The sequence below is a fragment of the Littorina saxatilis genome, linkage group LG2 (assembly GCF_037325665.1).
Source record: "Littorina saxatilis isolate snail1 linkage group LG2, US_GU_Lsax_2.0, whole genome shotgun sequence".
In the NCBI taxonomy this organism is placed as follows: Eukaryota; Metazoa; Mollusca; class Gastropoda; order Littorinimorpha; family Littorinidae; genus Littorina; species Littorina saxatilis.
The window spans coordinates 57,036,177-57,064,127 of record NC_090246.1 but is presented as its reverse complement, the minus strand read 5'-3'; the positions used below and the strand labels follow the sequence as shown (position 1 = coordinate 57,064,127).

Below are 27,951 nucleotides of genomic sequence, written 5' to 3'. Positions count from 1 at the left end.
TTCAGAGCTTGTTTTTAATCCGAATATAACATATTTATATGTTTTTGGAATCAGCAAATGATGGAAAATAAGATAAACGTAAATTTGGATCGTTTTATAAAATTTTTTTTTTTTTTTACAATTTTCAGATTTTTGATGACCAAAGTCATTGATTAATTTTTAAGCCACCAAGCTGAAATGCAATACCGAAGTCCGGGCTTCGTCGAAGATTACTTGACCAAAATTTCAACCAATTTGGTTGAAAAATGAGGGCGTGACAGTGCCGCCTCAACTTTCACGAAAAGCCGGATATGACGTCATCAAAGACATTTATCAAAAAAATGAAAAAAACGTTCGGGGATTTCATACCCAGGAACTCTCATGTCAAATTTCATAAAGATCGGTCCAGTAGTTTAGTCTGAATCGCTCTACACACACACACAGACACACACACGCACATACACCACGACCCTCGTTTCGATTCCCCCTCGATGTTAAAATATTTAGTCAAAACTTGACTAAATATAACAACTACAAAACACAACAACGTACAACAACAGCATGGTTGTGCCTGTCGGGTTATCAGTCACCATAAGGTGCCTGTACTTGTCAGTCTCTCTTTTTAGATCAGTGCCAGTGGCCTGTGCCGGCGATAGTTTGGTAACGTCGCGCAGACCGCGCATGCGCCATGTGCAGTAAAATGTTATCAAAAATGGCGGATAAATCTAACTCGTGCTAAGAAACGTTTCAAAACCAAGCTTTATGGACGTTTTTATGACTACGTACTCCAGCAGACATCAACTTGTGGTCGACGTGTGTGGGTTTTGCTCAAAATACGTAAGTATTCGTCAGCCGTTTGGCTTCTCGAATTAAGTTTCAACTTTGTCTCTGTCTCGAACCACAGGCGGAAGGTATCCTTCACTGGACCACAACTTTCTATGAGTATTGAGTATGAAAGTAGTCTGGTGGTCCAGTGGACGATACCTTTCGCCTGTGCTCGAACCAAATACTAAGCTTACCAGTTACCACACTGTCATACTCATAGTCATAGTGATAGCACTGATACATTTGTACAGGTAAACATGGCTGTTTGCTGAAAATCAGTCTTTGTGAAAAATTGTAATGATCATGATGTCTCTGAAGTTTGATTCAGTCCCTAATTCATTCAGTGATTCATTTTGATGGGACGTCAACCCATGGTGAGACTAATAATGATATTTGATCGTATTCTGCCAGTGCCATTGCCAACTGCCATGGTTGTTCTTGTGTGCACTAATTACCCAGCCAGCAAAATTTTGCGCAGCGAATGCGTGTCGCAGTCGCCAAACTCTGCGTAACAACTGCACTGGACGCATGCGTAACGCGCGCGATTTTGCAAAGCGAAATACATGCGTGACACACTCGTTTTCCCTCAGATTACGCAGACCATACGCACCTCCAGCGCACGCTTATTTGACACCAAGACAAATTCGCACTCTCCACGCAGACGTCACGATTGCTTTACGCATTCTCACGCTATTAACGCGCTCTCCACGCAGACGACACGATTGCTTTACGCATTTAACGCGCTCTTGACGCAGATGTCCTGATCATCTTACGCACTCTCCACGCAGATGTCACAAATTATTGACGCATTCTCAGGCATTACGCGCTTTTTACGCTCTCTTCACGCAGATGTCACAATTGCTGTACGCATTCTCACGCATTTGACGCACTCTCCACGCAGATGTCACAATTGCTTTACGCATTCTCACGCATTTGACGCACTCTCCACGCAGATGTCACGATTGACCACACAATTTTACGCAGACCACACAACCGCTTTACGCACTCACAAACAAATAATGGGCAGTGCACAACATTGTATTGATCCAGAAAGACAAAGGTCAAGCGTGCAGGTTCGATAACAGAGATGATCATAATTATGTACAAGTTCTAAAACAAAAATGCAGTAAAATAAATTGATTAAAACAAAGGAGAGATTTGAATCTCGCTTATTGCCATTGTGACTTCCAGGTTTTAATTTCACTGCATTTTGACATACCAGCAGCACGGAAACAAAAATGATCAAAATACTATTCAAAGCAGAATTCAAATTGGCAGAACAAAGAATAAATATAACAAAACCCTGATAGTCATCATCGATACGCCGTAGTACATGCAGTGAAGAATCCAGTATAACTTATAAGAGAGAATTTTGATGTACACTCGTCACTATATCACATTGATGTAAACAAATAAATAAATAATTGGCACAGCCTAGGCATAGGCAGCAGTGAGTTGTATCAACATGTTTGAATACAGAACAGCAACAAAAAGAGAAAAAAAGTTCTACAAGCCAGCTAATAGTTGAACTTCAGATTACTAATGATATTACAAACAAACACTTAGTTAATGCCCATTCTCCAGGGATCGAAATCCAGTCAATGTACACCAAACTAGGATAACACATACATTTAGAATCTATCACGACTGCATAAAACATTGGTATGCAATTCACAAAGCAAGGAACTTGAAACATGAACATTGACATTAAACATACATATGTGCCCCACACACATTTCGGACAAGGCAGCTGAACGAAATTCAGATGTGGATGGAGCACAAAATAATTAGATGGGGCGGCGTGAAAGCATACTGGGACAAGGAACAAGCAAGAGAAAGAGGATAAGAAGATAAAAGGAAGAACAAACCGAAGAATAAGAAAGAAAAAAACAAAATAAGAGAAGGAGAGACCAAAAAAAAAGGACCAAAAAAAAGGAAAAAAAAGGGAGACAATCATATGAATGTGTACCATTTAAATAAAAGAAATTAAAAAAATAACTTTTAACAAGAAGGGCAAAGCCCATACGACTCACATGCTTTACACATTTTTCCTACCAAAATACATGTGACCTTGACCCAAGGTCAAGGTCATCCAAGGTCATGCAACACAAAGCTGTTAATTCAAGACATAGGAAGTACAATGGTGCTTATTGGCTCTTTCTACCATGAGATATGGTCACTTTTAGTGGTTCACTACCTTATTTTGGTCACATTTCATAAGGGTCAAAGTGACCTTGACCTTGATCATATGTGACCAAATGTGTCTCATGATGAAAGCATAACATGTGCCCCACATAATTTTTAAGTTTGAAACAGTTATCTTCCATAGTTCAGGGTCAAGGTCACTTCAAAATATGTATACAATCCAACTTTGAAGAGCTCCTGTGACCTTGACCTTGAAGCAAGGTAAACCAAACTGGTATCAAAAGATGGGGCTTACTTTGCCCTATATATCATATATAGGTGAGGTATTCAATCTCAAAAACTTCAGAGAAAATGTGAAAAATGTGAAAAATAGCTGTTTTTTAGGCAACATTTATGGCCCCTGCGACCTTGACCTTGAAGCAAGGTCAAGATGCTATGTATGTTTTTTGGGGCCCTGTCATCATACACCATCTTGCCAAATTTGGTACTGATAGACTGAATAGTGTCCAAGAAATATCCAACGTTAAAGTTTTCCGGACGGACGGACGGACGTCCGGACGGACGTCCGGACGGACGGACGGACGGACGGACGACTCGGGTGAGTACATAGACTCACTTTTGCTTCGCATGTGAGTCAAAAAGGAGACATTTCAGGTTTTGATTTGAAGTGTGTTAACATATTCACATATACCAGTAACTTTGCATGGAAAAAAAAAGTTCACAATGATTTGAAGCAAATTCAAATGCCAGAGAAAAAACAGAACAAAACCCTGATGTCATCATTGATAATCAGTGGTACGTTCAGTGAAGAAAAAACAATTGACACAACCTGGACATGGGCAGCAGTGAGTTATCAAGTTTCACTACACAAAAGTAACAACTACAATAATGAAACAAAAGGTAAAATGCCAGCTAATAGTCAAAATTCAGAACAATGATATCAAAAAGAAACACTTATTCAATGCCCCTTCTCCACTGATATGTATAAGCACACCAACATGACATAAACTCATAAATTTAAAAAAAAACATGACATAAAACTCATAAATTAAAAAAAACTTATCAGACTGCGTAAAACATAGGTTTGCCATCTCAAAATGGATGTAAAACACGCAGCTTACTCACAAAATGATAGACAAGTCTCCAGCGGCCAGCTGCTCAGCAAACAAAATAAGGTGGCGAGGATCAATATAATTGAAATGCATTTTTTTTGCTGTTTCGGAGAGAACTTTGCTTCATTTACCTTACACTGCCTGCATTCAAGGGCTAAATTTTTATCAGGTGCACCAAGACTTACATCTATAGAAATCCAATCATAACGGTTTTAACAGCAGCAACAAAAAAAAATATTTCTAGTCTCGCTTCTAAATTCTCAACTCAACTCCAAAAAATAATAAAGAACAACAAAAACCCGCATCATGCATTGTCTCCTTCAAGCTGCCTAGGTTGTTTGCGTTCGACTCCCATAAATGACAAGGAATTGTTAAAACCTTTTCTTTCTATTTGTTCACTTTTTGTTTTCTTCTTTTCTGAACTCTTTATACTTGTATTTTATTCATTTTAATTTAGCCTGAAGGTTTGAGTCGTGTATTAAAAATCGAATATAGTGTGTAAGTGCCCTTGAACAGCTTTTCCAGAATCATGTATTCTATATTTTTAGTATGGGATACCCACAAGAAAAGTTCAAATGCATCCATGCGTCTCCACTGATATAGTAATGGTAGTTGAGCACTTCCAGTTTAGTCTTCTGTCGTTCTGACACAACCTAAAAGGGTACATCATGTCTGAACATCATCTGTAGAAGAGTGTGAAGTTTAAAGCTTAGCTTAAATAATGTCCAACAAAACCCCAGACTCTTCTGTACATTACCCATCAGCCACACAGACCTGAACTGTGAAATACAATTACTCACTAGCAATTTCTCAGGCGAGTCAAATCTTACATTCATCAAATTTTTGCAACTAGCATTGTAAATAAGCCTACAGAGATTACAAAGTTCAATTACTGCAAACCAAATCATGAAGGCTCTTCCATGGCCTGTTGTCTCTTTCTTTTATCACAGGCTTCCAAAAACCAGTCTTGAACGGCCGTCTTCAAGGTCTTGACCTGTGGCACCCGTACAGCTTCACGGAACAGCCTCTGCATGACAAAACAAAAAAATAACATGAACTTAAAGATCATCAAACAACTATCACTGATTTGAGAAAAGTCTCAAGTTTATTTCCTGACGCCTGTAAACTTGCTAAAAATCATACAGACACACAAACTTGCATACACACCATACACTTTTACAACACACCAACTATACTTGAGTTAGGAAATTACAACACATTGTAATCCTTGTAGAAGAGAAGTAAAAAAAAATACCTACCCTAATATTTGTTTTAACCCTTTCGCTGCCAATCAAAACTTGGGTATGTGCATTCCTGACTGCCAGGGAATATTGGAGTTTGGGGTGTAATAATTCACAAAAAAATCTAGCTTCAAACTGACAGTAGGTAGGTAAGTAAAACCTATGTTGTTTTTAAAGGAAATTGAACCAAGAATCTGTTTTTAGTGTCTAATCATGGAAATGATAATTAGTTTGGCTTATAATGATGTTTAAATATGAACTTTTGAAAAATCAGCCCGGCGCATCTTCCGGTGCCTGTGGATCAAACACAGGTGGCTGTTTTGCTCGCTCCAAGAAAGGATTATAATCACTGTCATCTACCTGTTTCCAACGAATTGTCCGAAAGAAGATCTCCCCCTTCCCCTGTCAGTATCCATAATCATTTGCACCGCCTGTAGCGTCAGTCCGGCTTTGTTTTTCCCTACTAGGGCCCGGTCGACAGTCACCGTTAGCCATTTTGACGAGTCGAGATTTCTCTCCCATACCCTGTCGACAAGGCCGAAAATAGCCTTCAAACGCAAAACCGCATCACCATTTATGTTTATTCATGAGAATGAGGTATCCTACCAAGCCATTGGCTGCTATTTGTGTGTCAGCAGTGACGTAGCATTTCTGGAAAATCCCGGAACGGAGAAGACGGGTTTACCCGTCCTAAGGCGCTGCGGCTGCACAAGCGCATGACTGGTATACCCGTCATAAGGCAGTCAAGTGGTTAAAGTTACCTTTACTATGACTTTTTCTTTGGGGGCCTTCGGAAATTCATAATACATGTACTGTGACGTGCAGACGCATATGTGACGACATCATACCGTTTGCTAACATCCTTATTTCGTATGTAGTCGAAAATCCATGACACTGACAAATGAGCTCAGGAACTTGGCTTCTAGCAATTTAATGTTAAGCGTAAAAGCTTTGACAACTATCATTCACATGTGAAACATGGCAAATTTAAAATTGATTCCAAAGAACAAAATTTGAGACAGAAATAACTTGTTTTGTAGACATGGATTTTATCTTCTTCCTAAAAGGACCAGGATGATTTTACAAATTATGAAAAACAACTCACTGTCGATGGCTTTTAGTCGCAGCGTACACCATGGTCTCTTTCCCTGCCCTCCCCCAGAGCCCCCTGTCAGCAACCGTGTAGCCTATGGAACACCTTTGTCATCACAGCATCAGTAGTCGTCTTTAGTTCATGTCCACCAACCACACCGAGCTCATGGTCATGGATCTGAAACAAACAAAACAAGCCAACTGAATTCCAAAAATCAAATATTCAGACAGCTCTTCTTCACATACAAACAATTCAATCTGGAAGCATCATACTGTCACCTGGAACAAAAAATCAATAATCGCACTTGCTTTAAAAAAAAAAGTTTTCAGAAGAGCAAATGGTGATTGAGTGTAGCATTGTCATAAAATGTAATCACACACCTCAGGTGACCTGCATCAATCATTCAATACTATCTCACAAATCTTCATTTGGAAAGCACAAACATAGTTAGAAGAGAGCGTCAACCGTGATACTATTCAGTGTGGACAATTTTTTTCTGACCCATAATCCGATGCCTACACAAAGTGAGAATCAGAACTCACAAGAAGGCACTGTTGCATGTTTGTGATTATTTGCTTGAGTGTAGCACTTGCAATTTTGAACTTGAGGAAACAGCGTAGCAATTTCTGTTACATCCCTGAAAACCTAGCAGATGGCAGCTCTGGCCACAGAGCAATATTTGCATTATTTCTCACAGATGCAATGATCACAGAAAACAAAGTGGTGCATGCATTTTCCGCACCCCACATGAGAAAAAGAGGCCCATCATTGTGCGTACCCATAAGCATAGTTTTATCATCAAAATGTGTTGGTTAAATTCACAAATGTGACCAATACGCATAAACCTTGCATGAATTCCCAGGATAATGGGAAACTGGTCATGACTGAGAACTGATGAACAGTTAAGATACACCCGTGAACCGTGATGACATCTGGCATCCTCCAAAAAGCACACACTCAAGGTAACATTTAAAGCCTAAAGAGCGTCTAACAATAACATGTCACTCTCACAAGATCTTGCTACAGTTATCTGGGGAAAATAGCACAGGCATGACTGGTCTGCTTCAACAATAGCATTCAAAGCCACCTACCAGTGATCACTCCTTCGACAGATCCATCATGTGCCTTCAACATCTTCCACACTCAACAGTAAAAAGATGACTCCATCGAACAGTAGCACAGGCTCTGGCTCCACCATGATTCTTTGGCGACCAATTACTAAATTAGTCGCATCAGGTCCATCTGCTCCTGTAGAACCTTCTCCAGCAGCAAGAACTGATGTTTATCTTGCCGCTCTGCTCTGCTCGTAGTCTTGTGTCCGCTGAATGGAAGAAAAGAAGAACAAAAAGACATTTACATGAAGCAATACATATTTTAGACAATCTGTCGGCCTGAAAAGAAACCATCAGCACTAAAAAACAATCTGAGCAAATGTTCAAAGTAAACGTGACATCTCTATATTTTTGAATTCAGGAGAAGATGAGGAATATATATATTGCAATCAATTTTTAAAGGGGCATACAGAGTGGCATTTGATGGGGTAAAAAGATGTAGGGACTCAGCAGTTGGAGATGAAAATTTTTGTGTGTATTTACTTCAAGCAGATTTTTTTATTTTTATTTTTTAGACAGAAGAACAAACACACACTAAAAATCATTGTTTAAAGTTGAACTGACCTTAACTTTTCCTCCAAACACTAGAACTTTTTGTATTCATTCAAAAATATTCATCAAAAAGGTTAAATTTTAAATTCAATTTTGCAGACTTTGGATGAAAAGTTACTCTTCTCTGGCATCCCGCGGACACAGTTCACACTTTCTCATCAATGAGATGCCTGTGTTAATTAAAAACAAACATCAATAAAACTATTAAAATAAAATAAAAATTTAAATATAAAAATAAAATCGACCAACCGCCCCCACCCGATTTTTTTTCCCTTTGCTGGAAACAATACATTTGTTTCACTAAAACAGTAAAAGAGATCAGCTGAATTTGTTTGACACATCTGGTTATAACCAAAATAATAAAACACAAAATAAGCCAAAGTCACAGAACAAAAAGACGCTGTCAGTGTCACTATCAATGACTCTGAATGAGACACTCATTGCTATCGAGCCATACCTGTTCATCTTCACCTTGCCGGGACGGAACGACAGTCTGCGTTACTGGCATCGGTGGCGGTGTTAAGGTCACTGTCCATCTCAGCTTTCTTCACCTTCAGTTCAAACAAGCAGTGACTGAGTGAGCACCGTCATACTCAAGTCAAAGCTTTCTGAAAAAATAAATACTTGGAAGTTAAATAGGATCACATTGATTCCCAAACCTAACAGTAACAGTAACACGCAAACATCAAAACTGGAATATTAATTATTAAATATAAGCATCTCAATTTCACTAAATTAGTATATTTATTTTCTCTGTGATGTATTTTTTATTTTTATTTAAAAAAATCTGTTTTTCAACTTTATCACTGCACACGCTGACACAGCCTCTGCCTGCCTCTCTAGTCTATGCATGCCTCGGGAACAAGGGTAATTTTTCTCTTTTCCGAGACTCAGACACAGAATATTCCACTATGAGTCTATGTCAGTATGCGGAACTGAAAGTTGAACATCTGTGGAAAAATAAAAAGATACAAATAAAAAAAAAAACAGATTTATGAAGAGCCTATTAGTATTACTACTAAAGCTCCTGACAACTGCTGCCGCAATGACTCGACCAGATTAGGAACCAACCAAAGTTCACCAAGAAACAGACAATGAGACATAAAATGATAAACGAAAATTCAGTTTTTATGGTGCCGTGAGCGACCCGCGAATCGGGATTCGGATGGTATTTTCACTCTTCCACAACTCCTTAAAAACAAACCACTGCATCAATCAACTTTATGTTTTTGGAAAAGTTAGTTCATTCATCCATCTTTCAGACAAAACAAACATGAATGAATAGAACAGTGTTCTTCTAGGCGAAAAAAAAATCGAAAGTGTGAGAAATTCTCTCTGCCATCAAACTCGGAAGCCGAAGCCGCGAGCTATCAAAAATTCAAATTCCCAAATCTTTCCTTCAGTTGATCAACTTACCTATTCTTGCAAGAAGTCAATCTTCATTTCAGAGAGAAGGATAAGATTACCTTGCATCCAATAAGCAAGTCAAAAATACAAGGACCACCTTACGCTACAGGCAGACCTAAAGAGCTTGGAAGAGTGGGCAAACCAGTGGGGGATGAGGTTCAACGCTAAGAAGTGCTACGTCCTCTCCACCAGATCCACATCCCACTACTTCTACAGCCTCGGAGACACCATCCTCCAACAGGTCGAACAGAACCCGTACCTCGGCATACAGATCTCAGCCGACCTGAAGTGGGGCCCCCACATCACCAGTCTCTGCAAGAGGGCAGGATCTATCCTGGGCTTCTTACGCCGGAACCTCCGGAACTGCCCACGTGAGTGCCGTCGCCTTGCCTACATCACTCTTGTCAGGTCCACCCTTGAGTACGGGGCGGTGGTCTGGGACCCCTACTACAAACAAGACGTTGAGAGACTCGAACGCATCCAACGCCTAGCCGCTAGGTTCATCATGAAAGACTACGTGTCCAAGGACCCAGGCTGCGTCACCAAGATGCTAGAGTACCTCCAACTCCCTACACTCCAGGAACGCCGTCAGCAACTTCGCCTGACGATGCTGTTCAAAATCATCAATGGACTTGTACCTGCCTTACCCCCTGACTCCTTCCTCACCCCGGTGAGCGTATCTCGGCGCCGAGTCAAGCCTAAAGCCTACGAGGGGTATGAGAGCCAAAACATCCTCCAGAGACAGGCAACCAACAACAGCCGCTGTTTCAAAGCTCCTACCTCAAAGACTGATCAATACAGGAACTCGTTCTTTATAAAGACAGTGATCGAGTGGAACAATTTGAGCGAAGCCACCGTCACCCTGACCACGCCCAGCGCCTTCTCATCGGCGTTAGGGGGGCAGAAACCAGTGTGAGAGCCTCAGTAGTTTTTATCCAGTTTTTAACATTGTAACATAGCATTTTTTAACTGTGCTTGAAAAGCCTACATTCTAGGGCAAACGGACTAAAACCGCAAGTACAGCAGCAAGAAGACCAGCTGGAGTTGTACACTATATCCACCTTGTGTACAGTGAACTTTTAAGACTCTTTTAGATGCGCACACCCAAAAAAAACGTCACGTTGATAGTCGTCGTCGGCTTCTGTGGCGCACCCGCCAACCACCAACCCAGGCGGGTTATCCAGATCCAGATCCAGAAGTCAATATGAAGAAAAAGCAAAAAAACGCCGATACAATGTGGATTTGACAGACTTCTTGCCAACAGGAAGTTGGAGATTGTCTGACAGACAAGGGAAATAACTTCAATAAATTGCTCTTTTCAGTCAAGGTAACTGTCTCCCCTGAAATTGAACTTTCATAGAGATTTTCTTCCAAAGCAAAATAAAATAAAATGAAAATATGCTGAGAACAAATTTTATGTAACCATTAACATCAGCCTTTATTTTGAGTAGATAATTAGTTTCAAAGTTACTTTAGTTTACATTTTTTTGTTTAATCTGAATTTTTTTAATGTTTTTATCGTTTTGTTATGGGTGTTCATATAGATTTCAGTTATCTTTTCTGTTCATATAATATTTTTATTATGCTTTGCCTAGATTTTTCCACGACATTATTTTGTGGAAAGCTGATTCCTACAACAATACCAAATCCCCATTACAATAATTATATTACATGCTAAAACAATTATAATGATAATACAAATTAAAATAATCATATTTATTTTAAGATAAAAATAATCAGGATAACAATTAAGCAAATAAATGTTAGTAATAACAAAATGATTAAATAAAAATGAAATGGGAAAACCATTGTAAACATAAAATAAAAATATTTTTATTAAACTTTTAAATGCATTTTTTTTTTTTTTAACCGAAACTGTCTTAAGATAAACTGAAAAATAACGGATTGAAAGTTTTTATGCAATTTTTTTTCTAAAAAAAAAAAAAAAGAAGTTTTTGAAGAAGAATAACTATTCATGACCAAAATTTAAAAGTAAATATTTTTTAATAACATAAAATATAATAAATTATTTCATGAAGTAAATGCATAAACCCACGGTATAAAATTAGGAAAAACAAAAATTGCAATCACCTTTTCATTGAATCCATGCGTGCTAAACACTGCGTGGTGAAGTCGTTTCGAATGCGACAATCTGCGTAAAAGTTGGCGAAAAGTAACGCGCGCGAAGCGAAGGTGTCACGAGGCCGTACGCATCCCCGCATGAAAAACGCAGAAATAACGCATGCGTCACGCAGAATCATGCTGGCTGGGTAGTAATTTACTAGCAATAGGAGTTCGAGTTCTACTATAGTAGTATTTTACTAAATCATTACTACTAGTACTAAATACTACTGCTACTACTAGCTTTAAACAAGCTATGGTTTGAATGACCAGCTAAATGCTAATAGTTAATAAGTACATTATTTTTGCATCAGCGAGGTATACATAAATTTAACGAAGTGGATTCACAGCGCGCGTCACGTTGTGCAGCGTTGCGATTTACAACGCGCTGCACTACGAGGAACGCTGCGATTCACGACGCGCGATGTATTCTGCCGATACATTTCCTTCACAATCGCAAAGTTTACAACAGCTACATCTATCTGATCTATTTGAGAAATAAAACTGTCAATAAAACGAAAAACAGAGCTGAGCCATTCTCTCTCTCTCACTCTTTCAACTGAATTCACCAGTATATCGCCGCGTCGATGTAAAAACGTGCCTACCTCTGCTGAACAATCCTTCTCATTGCGGTCAATGCGCATGCGCCAATCTTGGACTTACAAAAATGCGACCCTTTGACCGATCGAACCATGGGTTAGGGTAAGGCTAAGGGTTAGGTTGTTCACGACCTGATTAATCTCCCCATGTTAGCGCATGCGCATTGACCGCAATGAGAAGGATTGTTCAGGCAGAGTTTTCAGTTTGTGACACCGGCCTTGAATACTTGGCAGTCATACTCATACTCATATCACTACATGTCATTGCAATGGCTTCTACTATATATATGGAAAGGAGCTGAGTTTTTAAACTGGGATGACGTTTTTAAACAATTATCCGAGTACAGTGCCGCGGAACTGTTAATCGGTGTCACACCAGTTAACACTTCAGCAGCCATTTTGGAATTCGCGCATGCGCAGATCATTTTTTCAGCGTGGGTTTTTTTTCCAGTTGATTTGAACGCGTATATATATATATATATATTCAGTCTGCATAAAGTGCAATTTTGTAGTCTTGCAGCCCTGAAGTTGCTTTTGCGTGTCCAAAGAAAGACTGTAAAATGTTGCTGATAATCATGCATACATGTACAAAAATAAAGCGCATCAACAATCTGCGCTGGTGAGAGCAATAGCCGCGCTCTGGGAATCGCTGCGCTGCACAACGTGCCGCGCTCTGTGAATTGCCGCGCTGCACAGCGCGCTGCGCTCTGTGAATCGCTTGCCTAAATTTAAATATTTTATTAAAAAAATACCGCATGGTTTTGCTTGACCAAATCATTTATCAGCTAACAATATGCTTTTATTTCAGTTGGACCTGACTTGAGCATGGTTCCGTTGTCTCCGCAACAACAGATTGGTTACTCAAGAATTGCAGGCATGTCCAGTTTGCAGCATGTGCAGGCTGACCCCGCTGAGTGTGAAGATCTGATGGCTGATCTAGACACAACATAAGCTGCTTGACACTATTCCAAGGTAAGCAAGAAGCTTTGAAAATAGTTACTTTAAGTGTTACTTAGTAAGTGTACATTTTTGTGGGTGAACCATCGGTAACCGTCCCCGTCCCCCCCCCACCCCTCGACACCCCCACCCACACATACAAACACGCACACAAACTTGGGTTTGTACTACAACTATTAGTATTAACTACTCTTCATAAATGAGTTATGTAATTCATCAGAGGTTTGAAGTCATTATGGTTTTGCAAATTAGTAAGAGACTATGTGGGTGCATGGATTCAGTAATGCGCAATTAATACATGTATGCAATACTTCTGCTGGTGAGTTCACTACAAACAGGTACTACATTAGAACTGATCTATGTTATTTGTTAATGAGGATGATTAATCGTAATCTCACTGTCAAACTGTCATGATACTATTGCCATTGACAGTGCTAGATCACTTCATAAAGTTATTTTAGTAAGTAATCATATGATATTGATAATTTTGATAAAGTGATTTACTATTCCAGGTACAAGATGCTAAACGTGCAGATATCAAGGGCTTGGGATTTCGGCTCCTGGAGATGCTACTTGTAACTCTTTTGTGAGTACCGATGTATACTGGGTGTTTTCTCAGTTTTTGTCCGCTGTCAGTGTGAGATTTATATTGTGGTACAGTGGAACCCCCCTGTTAAGACCCCCCAATTTAAGACTCCCTCCTTTTAAAGACCTTGTTTTCTCAGACTTTCTGTTCACAACCTCTGTAAAATTACCCCCCTTTTAAGACTCCCTCCTTTTTAAGACTGAATTTTCTCAGATTATTGTAGGTCTTAAAAGGGGTGTTCCACTGTATAACCTGTTTTTCTAGTTTCATGGTTTAGCCACGACTCACTTTGAATGAGGGTCATCTGCCAGGCATTTAGCTGATTATCTGATAGTGATAAGTGATATTTATTAATTTGCTATTTATAAATTACAGTTGCAGTAAACTAACACTGTCGCACAAAGTATGTGACTTTAAAAAAAGATTTGTTTGAAATCATGTGAGCTCTGTCCACTAGATGATGGAGAAGGGAATTTTTCCAGTTGAGTCTGCAACATGGATTTTTCTCTCTCAGGATAACAAATACAGCAGGGTTCGTACAGGTCATGGAAAACCTGGAAAGTCATGGAATTTGATTTTTAATTTTCCAGGCCTGGAAAGTCATGGAATTTCAATTCAAGTCATGGAAAGTCATGGAATTTAAAAAAAATAAGAAAGAAAGAAAAATTAACCTTTAGCACGCCAGCGGCGATTTTCGTTGCCCAGCCATTCCCCCCCCCCGGGATTTGCGTCTCCAGCACAAGGCTTGTTCGTATGACCAACTTCTCGTTCATATTTGCATACGAGAATAACGGTATTTTTAACGGCACTTGAGCCAAAGCGAGGCTCACTTCCTTCCGTTATCTCGTCGTGTCGTCTGCGCTGCATTTGAGTCGGTTTCGTCGAAGTTTTTTGTTTTTGCATCGATAAAGTACTTTAGCGCTTCGACAAGCAAGATGGAGGATGATGAGTTTGAAACTTTCTTTCAGTTGTTTCTTGACAACAAAAAGTATGCGGAATTGGAACGAATTACCGAGGAAGATCTTCACAATGAACTGTGTATCGCGGTGAAAAAAATGACAGTTCGTCAAGTCACAGTGACGGTTACGAAACGGAATTTACGAAAGTGCAGATGGATACAAACAGTGGCTGGTCCAGTTTAGTGAAATGACAGGACCAGCAAACATTACCGATAATCTGACTGCGTAGCAAATGCTTGACTTGCTTGTCGAAGAGACACTGCGTAGAAACTGACTCAAATTCAGTGCAAAGCAAGCCAGTGTCAAAACTGGCAGTGACAAGACGTAAAAAGTTTGCGTGTTCGGAAATGGCGACCTGTGGATCTAGTCATGGAAAATGTTATTGAGGCTCATGGAAAAGTCATGGAATTTTGTTTCTAAAAACCAGTGGGGACCCTGTACAGTATGGAAGGAAAAATTTAGGGTTGGTGTGGCGATAACAATAAAGATATGTCATAGTGACTTGACTAATTGATTTGAATTCTGCTGCAGGTCAGTCGCCCCCCACCTCCTGCTCCTGACCTGGTTGCCTACTACAACTTCGAGGAAATACGACAGGACACCCTTCAGCTTGCTGCACCATGGTGTCTCTTGGAGAACAGCAAGGAACAGATACAGGTGGGGTCGGTTGGGATACCGTAAACAGACTATTTTGTTTTGTTGGCCTTAGCATAGAGTCTGGGGATGTGAGATGTGCATGATGTGTTGTTTGAATCTGACAGTGATTGTATGAATTTTTTATACATGTATTGTTGTCACGCGCTTTGAACTTCTGATAAGGCGCTTTATAAATGCCCGTTATTATTATTATTATTATTATTATTATTATAAATAGATACACACTTGTAAACTTATGTTAGTTTTCACACGTGAGCATGAAGGAATGTGCCTTTATGAGGAATGTATAGTGGCTTGCAATATTGAATTTGAGGGATGTTTGCAGTTATATAATATATTAGCACAGCTCAGTTTTCTTGAGGGTTCCGTGAGAACAGTGAAATTCTCCTTTGAGGACTGAAAAATATCTTGGATAATTGGTCTTAATTGGTCTTAATTGGAGGGGGGGGGGGGGTTAAAAAATAAGTACATTCACATGTGTTTTTCATTTTCACTGTGTTAAGGTGGGGAGGTCCTTCTCTACTTCTTTCTTTGTTTTCCCATTGACATATTTTTGTTCTTGTCTATATTTTTTACATAGGTTCACCATTAGTCCTCATCCCCAGCCGACTGTTTCCGCTGAAGCCGTGAAGGATACTTCTTCATGTAGGCGTGGACATCTTTTTCGTCGCCATGCAAGGCTTCCAGTACCATATAATTTTGTGAATACTCTGGGGACCTGTCATCGACTTTGGAAGGACGCTTTATTTTATAACACTTTGTACCCCATCTATGTTGACCAAGATTTTTTAAGCCGAGACCAGCTGTGCTGCAGCAGGTCACTCAGAATTGTAGAAACTGTGTATCAACAGGCTAGAATGCTGGCGTTAGATCAACGTTACAGGAAGCGACTGAAGCTAACCGTCTAAGCAGGATGCGGATATGTGCCGAATGAGAACAGATGCAATGTACATAGTGACTGTGTGTACAGATATATATCCATACCTGGTCAGATAGAGCCATATGAGTGGGTACGGATATATCCGTACCTGGGAGACAAGGAGTTAAGACCACATCTGAACTGAGGATTTAGTCTCTCCATAATCAAACGCTGAAGAAGATTTCAGAATGAACTTTGTTAGATAAATTATCAATCAATCAATCAATATGAGGCTTATAGTTATATCACGCGTATTCCGTGGGTACAGTTCTAAGCGCAGGGATTTTGTTTTGATTTTTTTTTTATGCAATTTATATCGCGCACATATTCAAGGCGCAGGGATTTATTTATGTCGTGTGAGATGGAATTTTTTTACACAATACATCACGCATTCACATCGGCCAGCAGATCGCAGAAAACAAAATCCCTGCAGCTATTTTGGCGCATATCCTACTTTTCACGGCCTATTATTCCAAGTCACACGGGTATTTGGTGGACATTTTTAGCTATGCCTATACAATTTTGCCCGTCGCGATATAACCTTCGTGGTTGAAAACGACGTTAAACACCAAATAAAGAAAGAATACAATTTTGCCAGGAAAGACCGTTTTGTCAATCGTGGGATCTTTAACGTGCACCCCCAATGTAGTGTACACGAAGGGACCTCGGTTTTTCGTCTCATCCGAAAGACTAGCACTTGAACCCACCACCTAGGTTAGGAAAGGGGGGAGAAAATAGCGGCCTGACCCAGGGTCGAACACGCAACCTCTCGATTCCGAGCGCAAGTGCGTTACCACTCGGCCACCCATGCCGGTTGTTATGATCGCCACATTTTAGGTCCCCCCCTCCCCCCCTTTTCAAACTTCCCCGCTTTTAAGACCTTACGTTTTTGGATTTTCTGTTCACAACCTGTTGTGCATTTACCTACATATTAAGCAGTGTTTCTTGTATAGAATATAGTCAATGTTTGTAAAGATTTTAGTCAAGCAGTATGTAAGAAATGTTAAGTCCTTTGTACTGGAAACTTGCATTCTCCCAGTAAGGTCATATATTGTACTACGTTGCAAGCCCCTGGAGCAGTTTTTTGATTAGTGCTTTTGTGAACAAGAAACAATTGACAAGTGGCACTATCCCATCTTCCCCCTTTCCCCTATCCCATCTCCCCCTTTTCCTGTCGCGATATAACCTTGAATGGTTGAAAACGACGTTAAACAACAAATAAAGAAAGAAAAGAATTCATCAACGAGTGATTACTGCCTCACCATAGCAGTTAGGCCAGTCTTACTAACTCTTACTTTTATTAATGTGCCGTGATGCAAAGACGTTGAGCAGTTTTCAGATGTTTATGAATCTAGGGCTTTCAAAATTTACTGACATGTTGGACTCCATGACATCCAAACATGAAGTTCAGTTACCCCTTTTCAACTTTGAAGGTCACATTGTAGGCGAATTTTTAGCAAAAAGTTGGAACATTGGTGTGACTGTTCTTACTCACAAGGGAAGTGATTTAGTTATTTACTGATTTTTATTTTGTATGGCCTTCTTTCACCCATTTAATCTCCCGCAGTGGGGCACTGCGGTTATGAAATTAAAGGCCCCTCCTGTTTTTGGAACCGCAGGAGCTTTCTAGTTTGCTGTTAGGTAGATTTTTGGTTCCTCTTTCCTGTCATGCTCTCTTTTTCTTCATGAATTCTTTTCTTTTTTCTGCCTTCTTGCTCATTCACCTGTATTTTTTCCAAAAATCTCTTCTCTTGCCGCTTGTCTCGCGATTCATGTATAGTTTAATCTGTTAGTGTTCTGATGTAAGTCCAGCAGTAGATAGGTTAAGCCTATTTTAACATACTGGTAATCTTCCAGTAGGTATTAATTTAGTTTTACTAAAGCCTGCTGGGACACAAGTAATGGGTTAGTGCATTTGTAAACAGGAATCGCTTGACAAGTGGCCCCCTTCATCCCCCCTTCCTCGTCCTGATATGGCTCTGCGTAGTCGGCTGGACGTTAAGCAACAAATAAACAAACAAACAAACCCATTTAATCATTCATAAATGTTTATACCCAAGGGAAGTAATTCACATATATTTCTATGGCCAATGTTTTCACAGGGCATCTGCCCCCCCCCCCCCCCCCCCCTCCCAACACACACTCACATGGGCTAAAACTTACATGGCTTTTATGGGTATGACGCTCTTAATCACAAGGGAAGTAATTTACTGATGGTGTGTTTTCATTTCATGTGGCCTTCACCGATTTGAATAATTTATTTTAGCTTATCCAATTATAGTGTGGATGAACACTGTCTCCACTCAAAATAGTCCTTTGCTATTGTACATTGTGAATCAGCATTTTTGTTTTTGTCCTGTTTGAATAAAGTGCAATAATTTTACAACCAAAGTGTTAATGTTAAAGATGTTTACATAATGTGTGAAGGATGATGCATTTGAAAACTAATATTGTTAAATGTCAATTGACCTGTGACAAGTCAGCAAAGTGCAATATCCAAGCATGAAACCCGCACACAATTCCCAAACAACATGCTTTCTTTTCCACAAAATTCCATCCAGGTGAAAACAATTATGTGAACGTCATAACATGGTGTTTTTTTACATTAATAATCAAGCCTAACACCAACTAACATGGTGTTAATAGGCATTTGAGCAAGCTTTAACACCAACATAACATGGAGTTAATAGGCATTTGAGCAATCTTTAACACCAACATAACATGGGGTTTTGCATGTTAAACCAGCAATAACATGATGTTAATCACATTACAAGCAAGCTGTAACACCACCAAAACAAGCAGTTTTGCAAGTTAAGTCTACGATAACATGATGTTACTTGGCGTTAAACCAAAGCTTTAATGCCATCAAAACTTGACATTTTTGCATGTTACAGACATGCTGTAACATGGTTTAACATGATGTTTTGACCGTCGCAAAACGCGCTGAAATTCCAGGCAATTTCGCAGCGATAACTTCAACAAAATCCAATCAAAATCTGGCGTTGTCGTGAACACCAAAATGTGATAAACCCATTGAAACTTGAAGTTTTGTTGGGATTTTGAGTAGTTTTGTAAGATACAAAACGCCACTTTTCGCCCAGTGCTCCACGCAGCAATTTATCTTACTGCAAGTACGCACGTTATTACACATACGCACTCGAACGCAAGCGCGCAGAGAGAGAGAGAGAGAGAGAGAGAGAGAGAGAGAGAGAGAGAGAGAGAGAGAGAGAGAGAGAGAGAGAGAGAGAGAGAACTCGAACTCGAACACTTTATTACCGAGGGATGATAGCATTAGGTCCATATGGTCCTTTCTTACAGCTAGTCCCTACTATAATACACACATGAAACGAAGAACAAGTATGAAGAATAAAAAAAGAAATCAAATAAAATACAATCATGTAGGGAAAAGTATAACAAACATTAGTGTGCTTGTGGAAGCATATTATACATTTTCTCTTTTACGCACCCTCACACACACTCGCACAAATTGTACACCGACTTAGTCGTAAGAGAGGTGCTTTCGGAGCTGTCTTTTAAAAGAAGATAATGACAGACATGACCTAATATTTACAGAATTCCAAAGGAACGCACCAGAATAAGAAAATCTAGTTTTAAACAAATCGATGCGGGGCCTTGAGTGAGTGAGAGAGAGAGAGATCGAGAGACTGAGAGAGAGAAAGACAGGCAGACAGACTGATCGACAGGCAGGCAGTCAAACAGATAGACGGACAGATCGCAGGATAAAGCCGATCGGAAGCGTGGGACGTGCTCCGGATGATGTGAAAAGCTTGTCCGAGGTAAAGGGGCTCTTAGTCTTCCAGACCGCTGAAAATCCCGAAAGAGTTATTCTTAAAAATCGTCAATTGAAAGAAGGAGGCTCCTATCCCATGTCAGTAAGAGCTCGGGCAGGTGTGTGGTGCTTTACTGACACGATGGTTCTTTAACACCAAATATTTTGATGAGGGAATGAAATGGGCGCACGTGCAACATCGTATCAGTCTTTTTGCCCACAACGTAAAGGACAGAAGTGACACACTCTCACTTCCTACAACACAATACAATACAGTTGAACCTGCCCTGGAGACCACCTGTCCATAAAGACCACCTGCCCACTAAGACCGCCCTAAATGACCCCCGACGGTTTTTACGACTAAATAAATCACCTGTCCATAAAGATCACTTGTCTAAAGAGACCAGTTTTGCTCAGTCCCTTGCTGGGTGTTCTCTTTAAGACAGGTTCGATTGTACAATACAATACAATACAATACAATTATGATACAATACAATACGATACAATACAATACAATACAACTATGATACAATACAATACAATACAATACAATACAATACAATACAATTCAATACAATACAATACAATTTTATCAAGAGAAATAAAAGTACCAAATTGTTAGATGGAGCTTGAGCTCGGTATGAGCGCTTGTAAATTGTGCTCTGCAGGCCGAACATTTTATTTTTCGTCACGGACACAAACGGACGCCTTTCACCGCATGCATGCTCATATCGGTACGGTACATACGCATATGTATTTCACCTACCACTCTCTTCCCACCTGTCTGCCAGTACTCTTACCTGATCAGACCACAGACAGTTTTCTCTGCAGACGGAGGAAACGGGAGGGAGCGTGGGAGGTGGAAAAGAGGTGCGAAGGGCCAATTGCTCAAGTGTAAAGGTCTGACGAGGGCGCCGTTCGGACTAACGAGGGGAGAAAAAAGAAATGCGATGACTTTGACGCCCGGACGCCGTACTGCTACTACGACGCTGTTAACTCGACGTGTGGCCATTTGCGCAGCGGCGTTAAACACACACACACACATACACACACACACACACACACACACACACACACACACACACACACACACACACACACACACACACACACACACACACACACAAGACAAAACAAAAACAAAACTCATCGGTGAAAGAGCAGATGAAAGGTTTGAGAGGAATGAGGGGGAAGGGAGAGAACAAAACGTCTGCTGCTAATATTCGATGAAAGTCTCTCCACGAGGTGGAGTAACACAAATTATAAGGGGGAGTGTAGAGGTATGGAGAGGGGTGGGGCCTTGATGCCGCAGAGGTTTTTTTTGATGTGGGGGGGGGGGGGTAGAAAATGTGATGATCTTGACGCCACTGCCGTGCTACTACCATGCTACTTGTGCTAATACTCTACGTGTGCCCCCCCCCCCTCCCCCCTCCTGCGCCGTGGTGTAAGAAATTATACGAGGGTGGGGGTGGGAGGAGTCTTTTGGAGGGTTTTGAGGAGAAGGGGGGAGGGCAACCGAAAACGATAGGCGATGGTTTTGACGCCGAAAAATTACCACCACATGGACTACTAATACCGTACGTGTTGCCTTCCGCGCAAAAAAAAAAAAAAAAAAAAAAGCACAGAAAAAGGTATCAGAAGAGTGATTGAGCATGCGAGGGGGGGGGGGGGGGGGGGGCGCAGAGGGAGGATAGCCTCCCAAAAGGTGAGTTAAGGGGGTATGATTTGGTAAAGGAAGAGTTATTGAGGAGGGGCAGGAGAAGATTGGAGGAGAGTGGGTTTGGAAGCAATGATTTGGAAGGTGACGAAAGGGGGGGGGGGGGGGGGGGGGGGCTAGAGCCGGGCCCCGATCCAAGTAATTGTTGGGAAGCGGCGAGCGAAAGTGAAAGCTGTCTCAGGGGCTGGCGCCGTGTAGAGGAGAGGGAAAAGTATCAATTAAAAGCCGCTGCTGGGCTGTGAAATGATTGCAATCGCCGCTATAAAGGCTTTCAATCAGCCGCGCATGCCTCCATTGTTGACGGGCGCCTGTCGTGGCGGTGTGGTGTCGCGGGAAATAGTGTAGCGACTCTTTACTGTCGGCCGTGTCTGCCCGCCGCCTCACAATATATAGTCTTGGAGGTCGTACTGTCTGCCGTGACAATATAGTCTTGGTGGTTCTACGGCCTGTCTGCCCTCCCACCTGTCCCAGTCTTGTCTCATCGCCGTTATGTCGTTTCGGCGTGTCTCTCTGTGTGCCTCACCTGGCTGGCAGCAAGAACCACGATAGAGGATTTGGAGACAGCCGCGTCTCATCAGCGTGTCTCCTGGCAGAAAAATCTATGTGATCAGGGGTTTCCTTGGACGTTAGGGAATTGGATGACAGTCGTACAGGATACAGCGGCGCATCTCTTATCAGCGTGTGTCATCAGCGTTTCTCACCTCTCTGGTCCTCGCAGCAGAAACTCTGTGATTGAGGATCTCCTTGGGCGCTAGAGACGTGGGTGAACGTTGCGTCTCTTTAGTGTGTCTCTGCTGTGTCTCATCTCTGTGTCCCGAGAGTGCGAGGATCTCTGTGAGCGACAGAAGAGTTGGGGACAGTCTCGTGTCTCTTGCGTGTCTCTCCATGTCTCTCTTCTCTAGTCTTGGCAGCAGAAGTCCCTTGGCTGAGTATCTCTTCGGCGGGCCGTGTCATCTCAGCGCGTCTCTGTGTCATCTTTCTGGCAGCAAACCGAAACTCTTGTCACGTGACTGTACAGATCCCTGTGGGCGATGCTGAAGTAGGGGACACAGAAGCGTGTCTCTTTAGAGTGTCTTTTGTCTGCTTGTGGTCACACCTTCGGCTTCGTCTCTCTCCTGACTGGCTTGGCCGTGTGAGTGCTGATATCCAAGATACAGAAGCGTGTCTCATCAGCGTGCCTCCCTGTGTCTCACCTAGCTGTCACCTCGTGGCAGCAAAAATCGCCGCGTGTGAGTGAATGGAGGACATAGTATAGCTTGGCTCATCTTCCTGACAAAAACGCCCGTGAATACGGACACAGTATCTTCAGCGTGTTTTTTCTTCATCTCCACAGCGTGTATCAGTCTCCGTGTCTCGTTCTTCTGGCTCTGACAGCAAAGGACCAGTTCCGAGAGTGCGGCGGATCCCTGCGAGTAAGGCAGTTTGGGACACTGAGTCGTATGTCTCTTCAGCGTGTCTCGTGTGTGTGATAGAGGACACAGAAGCGCATCTCTTCAATTCTTCTCTCTGTGTTTCACGTGCCTGACCCTGTGAGTGCGGATATCCCCATTAACAGTAGGGACTAGGGCCACTGGAGAGCGTGTCTCTTTGGACCGGTAGTCCTTGCGCATCTCACCTGTCGATCGCTAGTGGCAAAAGCTGTCACTGCCGCAACGGAACAGAAGAGTTCGGATTAGCTATCCACGATTGGGACGGTCTCCACAATTAGCATGATGTAGTCAGATAAACCGACTCCATTGCCTCCGTAATCAGTCGTTATTTCTGACTTTAAAAGAGTTGTAAGAGAATTTTGAGGCTAAGTGCACGAATGACAATGGTTATTTACATCAACAAACAAGATCAATAAGAAGACACTCTTCTGTCACCAGACCCAGGTAAACTCCCCATCAGTGTGCATATGCACGTGCATCCAGTTTTTACATTCTGAGTTGCCAAAGACACAGGGAAACAAAATTTTAATACAGGAAATAAGGCATAAACTCAAGCATTGGAGAATTTCAGGTTAACAGACAGCGCGACAAGTTGTACGTGCGTTACGTGGTAGTCTTCAGAAGCCACCTCAGATCATACAACCGCGCCAGCGAGTGTCGCAAGCAGACGAGATGACCACAGGCCAAGTCCAGCGGCCACAGACCGCTAGTTGACCACCGGTCAGAGAGAGAGAAAGGGAAGGGGACTGACTACCAGACCGCAGACACAGACGACACCAACCGCAAAACACCTGTTCCTCTCTTCCCCACAGCCAGTAGGCCGTCAGCGCGCACTGTATGGGCGACCCGACAGTCCTTCCTTCCCTGTTTCGTCGTTGTTGACGCAGGGGTAGTGGTGGCGACTGTGGTGGCGGTGGAGGTAGCAAAGTGTCAACCGCTATTTGTTCTCAGGATCCGAGCGGCGCCGCGACTTGTCAACCGCTGTATTGAGTCTGGTCCCTTCACCTAGCCATGGTAAGTCTGTCTCTCTTTCACTTCCTCTCTCCCCACCCACCCACCCCTCCATCCCCCCTTGTCACTCGCCTCCCCCTCCACCTTTTGTCATCTCGTGTGCGAAATCATGTCAAAGGCGCCAATCACACTTTTAAGAGCGCTCATATATTGTTAGAATTAGTGACGACGCCGTGTGAACAGGATTAAAACGTTGTTACATGGATGATGGGATTTGCTACTTTGTAAGCAGGGTAGTGTCGGTGAAATGTTACTGTCTGGCTTTCTTGGTAGCTTGGACTGTTAAAGGCACCTTCCTTGTCGTCAAAACCATGATGTAAACCTCATTAGCTCCGTCCAGGCTCTTACACGAGGTTCGTGCATCCTTCCATTTTGACACATACCATGAATTAACATCAGACCTGCGTCTTGTGCAAGACATTTTTGCTGAATTAATTTTATGAGTGACATCGAGTGATTTATGTCAATCTGCGAAAATAATCTAGCACAAAAACGCCCAATCTAGTGCAGAAATTATCTATCTATCTATCTATCTATCTAAATTATCTATCTGAAACGCCCAATCTAGTGCAGAAACGCCCAATCTAGTGCAGAAACGCCCAATCTAGTGCAGAAACGCCCAATCTAGCACAGAAACGCCCAATCTAGTGCAGAAACGCTCAATCTAGTGCAGAAACGCCCAATCTAGTGCAGAAACGCCCAATCTAGCACAGAAACGCCCAATCTAGTGCAGAAACGCCCAATCTAGTGCAGAAAACGCCCAATCTAGTGCAGAAACGCCCAATCTAGTGCAGAAAACAGCCATGCTGTTGGTTTTTGATTTGCGTTCAAATGGAAGGTAGCTTCTATCCCATTGAAAACCTAGGACAGATCGGTAGTGCATGGTTTAAATGATAGTTTACACGGGGAGCAAGGTAGCCACGAGCCCATTATCAATGGGGATCGACAGATTGGACGACATTTACTGTCTCGTTTCCTGCACACAACACAGGTTTTTTGTTTTTTTGTTTTTGTTTTTTTAGGCAAAATGTCCGTTTGTGTCTATGTTTGTTGAAAGAGAGTGTAAAAAGGCTGGGGAGAAATGCATAGCGGTGAAGAGATTCTTCTTACTGTCTCTCACATTACACTGTCCTTGTACATTGGCGATAGCCACAGCTACCGGAGCTTTGGATAGGATTCATCTTCTTCGGCAAATTTGCCAAAATGGCCATAACAATTTCGACAATTTTAAGTGAGCCATTGGGGTAACCTTTCCGGGCCAAATCACGAGGAAAACAAGTTTGGACTATCATTCTGTTGAAATGGCGGCAAACTTCAGTTTCGGCGATTTGAACGAAGTTTCGGCGGACTGCCGGTGTCACGAACTAAAACCTCTGCTGAACAATCCTTCTCATTGCGGTCAATGCGCATGCGCCAATCTTGGACTTAAAAAACGCGACTCTTTGACCGAACGAACCATGGGTTAAGGTTAGGGTTAGGATTAGGGTAAGGGTTAGGGTAAGGGTTAGGGCGGTTAGGGGAAGGTTGTTCACGACCTGATTAATCTCCCCATTGACCGCAATGAGAAGGATAGTTCAGGCAGAGTTTTCAGTTCGTGACACCGGCGCCACTGAAAGAACATGAGATCGAAAGAGATTGTTAATTTATGTTCTCACACTTTACATTGTCGTTTTGCGTGTGTTGAAGAGGTGGTTTTCAAGCAGTATTCAGGGGCGGATCCAGAGGGGGTTTCCGGGGTTTCCGCCCCCCCTCCCTAGCCTAAAAAAAAGTTTTAAAACAAAGTTAAAAAAAATTAAACAAATTTTAAAAAAGGAAAAATTGATGGCTCTGATTGCACCAGATTGCTCCATTTTCGAAGATTTTTATCAACATTTTTCCGGGGGAGGCATGCCCCCGGACCCCCCTAGGAGCCGGCCTTTGTATTCTAAGTGACGGTTTTGGCCATGCCCCCTGACTCCCCTAGGAGGTTCGAACGCTTCGCGCCCTCAACTAAACGCTTCGCGTCGTCGAATTGTCCCTACAAGAAACTGATCCGCCCCTGGTATTATATTATTTACAATGGCTGCGAGACAGGTGGGTGAATACTGACTCCGAAGCCTGTATCATTGTAGCAGAACAAAATATTAGTACCTCCGGTTGCACGTGCTCTGCATCGTAAACACTGCAGGTACGCAATGCGCTTGTTACCCAAGATAAACCATTCAGTTCAAACACCATTCTTACCACCTCGTTGCTGAAACTTAGGATTCTGATGCATGATGAGGAGTACTTAAAATTGAGAGAGAGAGAGAGAGAGAGAGAGAGAGAGAGAGAGAGAGAGAGAGAGAGAGAGAGAGAGAGAGAGAGAGAGAGAGAAGCACACCCCCACACACTTTGAGAGAGAGAGAGAGAGAGAGAGAGAGAGAGAGAGAGAGAGAGAGAGAGAGAGAGAGAGAGAAGCACACACACACCCATATATACACTTTGAGAGAGAGAGAGAGAGAGAGAGAGAGAGAGAGAGAGAGAGAAAAGCACACACACACACACATTGACTTTGAGAGAGAGAGAGAGAGAGAGAGAGAGAGAGAGAGAGAGAGAGAGAGAGAGAGAGAGAGAGAGAGAGAGAGAGAGGGGGAGGGAGAAGGAGAAAGAAAGACAAAGAGAGAGAAATCCAGCATCCAGCACACGTTTTTAACTGTTTAATTATCACACTTTGTTCACAGACAACTAATTTCACCATGCGCCTGTTGATGTTTTGATGAGCGCACGAGCACTAGAGAGGGGTGCCAGCATGTCTGAGCTTCGGGTCGATTGGCTCACACCCGAGGTGTGAATGGTGTGGGACTTAATTTACTGCTACGGGCAATTTACAGCCGGTTTCGGATCCCTGCTTACAACGGGGCATTCTGCGAAGGGATCGGTGAAGCTAGATGTCTACAGGTGTAGTGTTGTTTAGGGCAGATCTTGGCCGTTCACATTGAATTTCCAAGTTATAAACAACTGGGGGAAAAGGTGAAACAAACATGCAGGTTACGTTCATGTTTTTTTCTTCTCGGCAACAGCAACGAAATTTGCTTCATATAAAGTTAAGAACGGAATGCAACCCATTATTAAACGCGTGCTCAAAAGTAAAGCAACTCTGTTTTATGTGTATTAATTATCTCTGTTTAATTATTCGGCTTTATCAACAGAGACTTTGGCACAGGTACAGGAAGTTATGATTGAGACATTGTGTCAAGATAAACTTAAAAGCTGAGAGAGAGAGAGAGAGAGAGAGAGAGAGAGAGAGAGAGAGAGAGAGAGAGAGAGAGAGAGAGACTGACACAGACACAGTTTAATTGAATATGGGCCTACATCCCCTTTCAATGGGGGGGGGGGGGGGGGGGTACACATGAATCACAGGAAAAAATAGAAAACATGATATTTAAACGTAAGTCGTATGCAAAATACACAGTGGTTTGTTCCAAGCTTTCCTCTATCAATAATCATGCACATCAATGCTGCCTAATATATATACATACAACCGAACAATAATACAGCAACAACAAAACCTTCAGCGACAATTAATCCTCATTATTATTTAACATTGACAATCTTAACTGAAATGCAAAAAACAAAAACTTTGCTAAATCTACAATTGTTTCTGTGTCTTGTTTTTTAAACATAGTAATCATACTGCCCAACTGAAAGAGAGAGAGAGAGAGAGATAGATAGATAGAGAGAGAGAGAGAGAGAGAGAGAGAGAGAGAGAGAGAGAGAG

At 41.9% G+C, this 27,951-nt stretch overlaps 2 long non-coding RNA genes across 3 annotated transcripts; one reads left to right on the top strand and one right to left on the bottom strand.

Moving 5' to 3' along the window:
* Nucleotides 1-685: 685 nt before the first annotated feature.
* LOC138959329 (uncharacterized) lies at nucleotides 686-18,655 on the top strand. 2 transcript variants are annotated; one of them, XR_011453691.1, is made up of 5 exons: nucleotides 686-816; nucleotides 12,995-13,158; nucleotides 13,656-13,729; nucleotides 15,220-15,345; nucleotides 15,926-18,655. It is a non-coding gene; the product is annotated as an uncharacterized lncRNA (long non-coding RNA). The 2 variants fall into 2 exon arrangements; XR_011453690.1 differs by lacking the exon at nucleotides 686-816 and having other exon boundaries at nucleotides 12,732-13,158.
* On the bottom strand, nucleotides 2,804-8,321 carry LOC138959328 (uncharacterized). Its single transcript, XR_011453689.1, has 3 exons — nucleotides 7,487-8,321; nucleotides 6,408-6,572; nucleotides 2,804-5,088 (listed from the first exon to the last, which is right to left on the bottom strand). It is a non-coding gene; the product is annotated as an uncharacterized lncRNA (long non-coding RNA).
* Nucleotides 18,656-27,951: the final 9,296 nt, after the last annotated feature.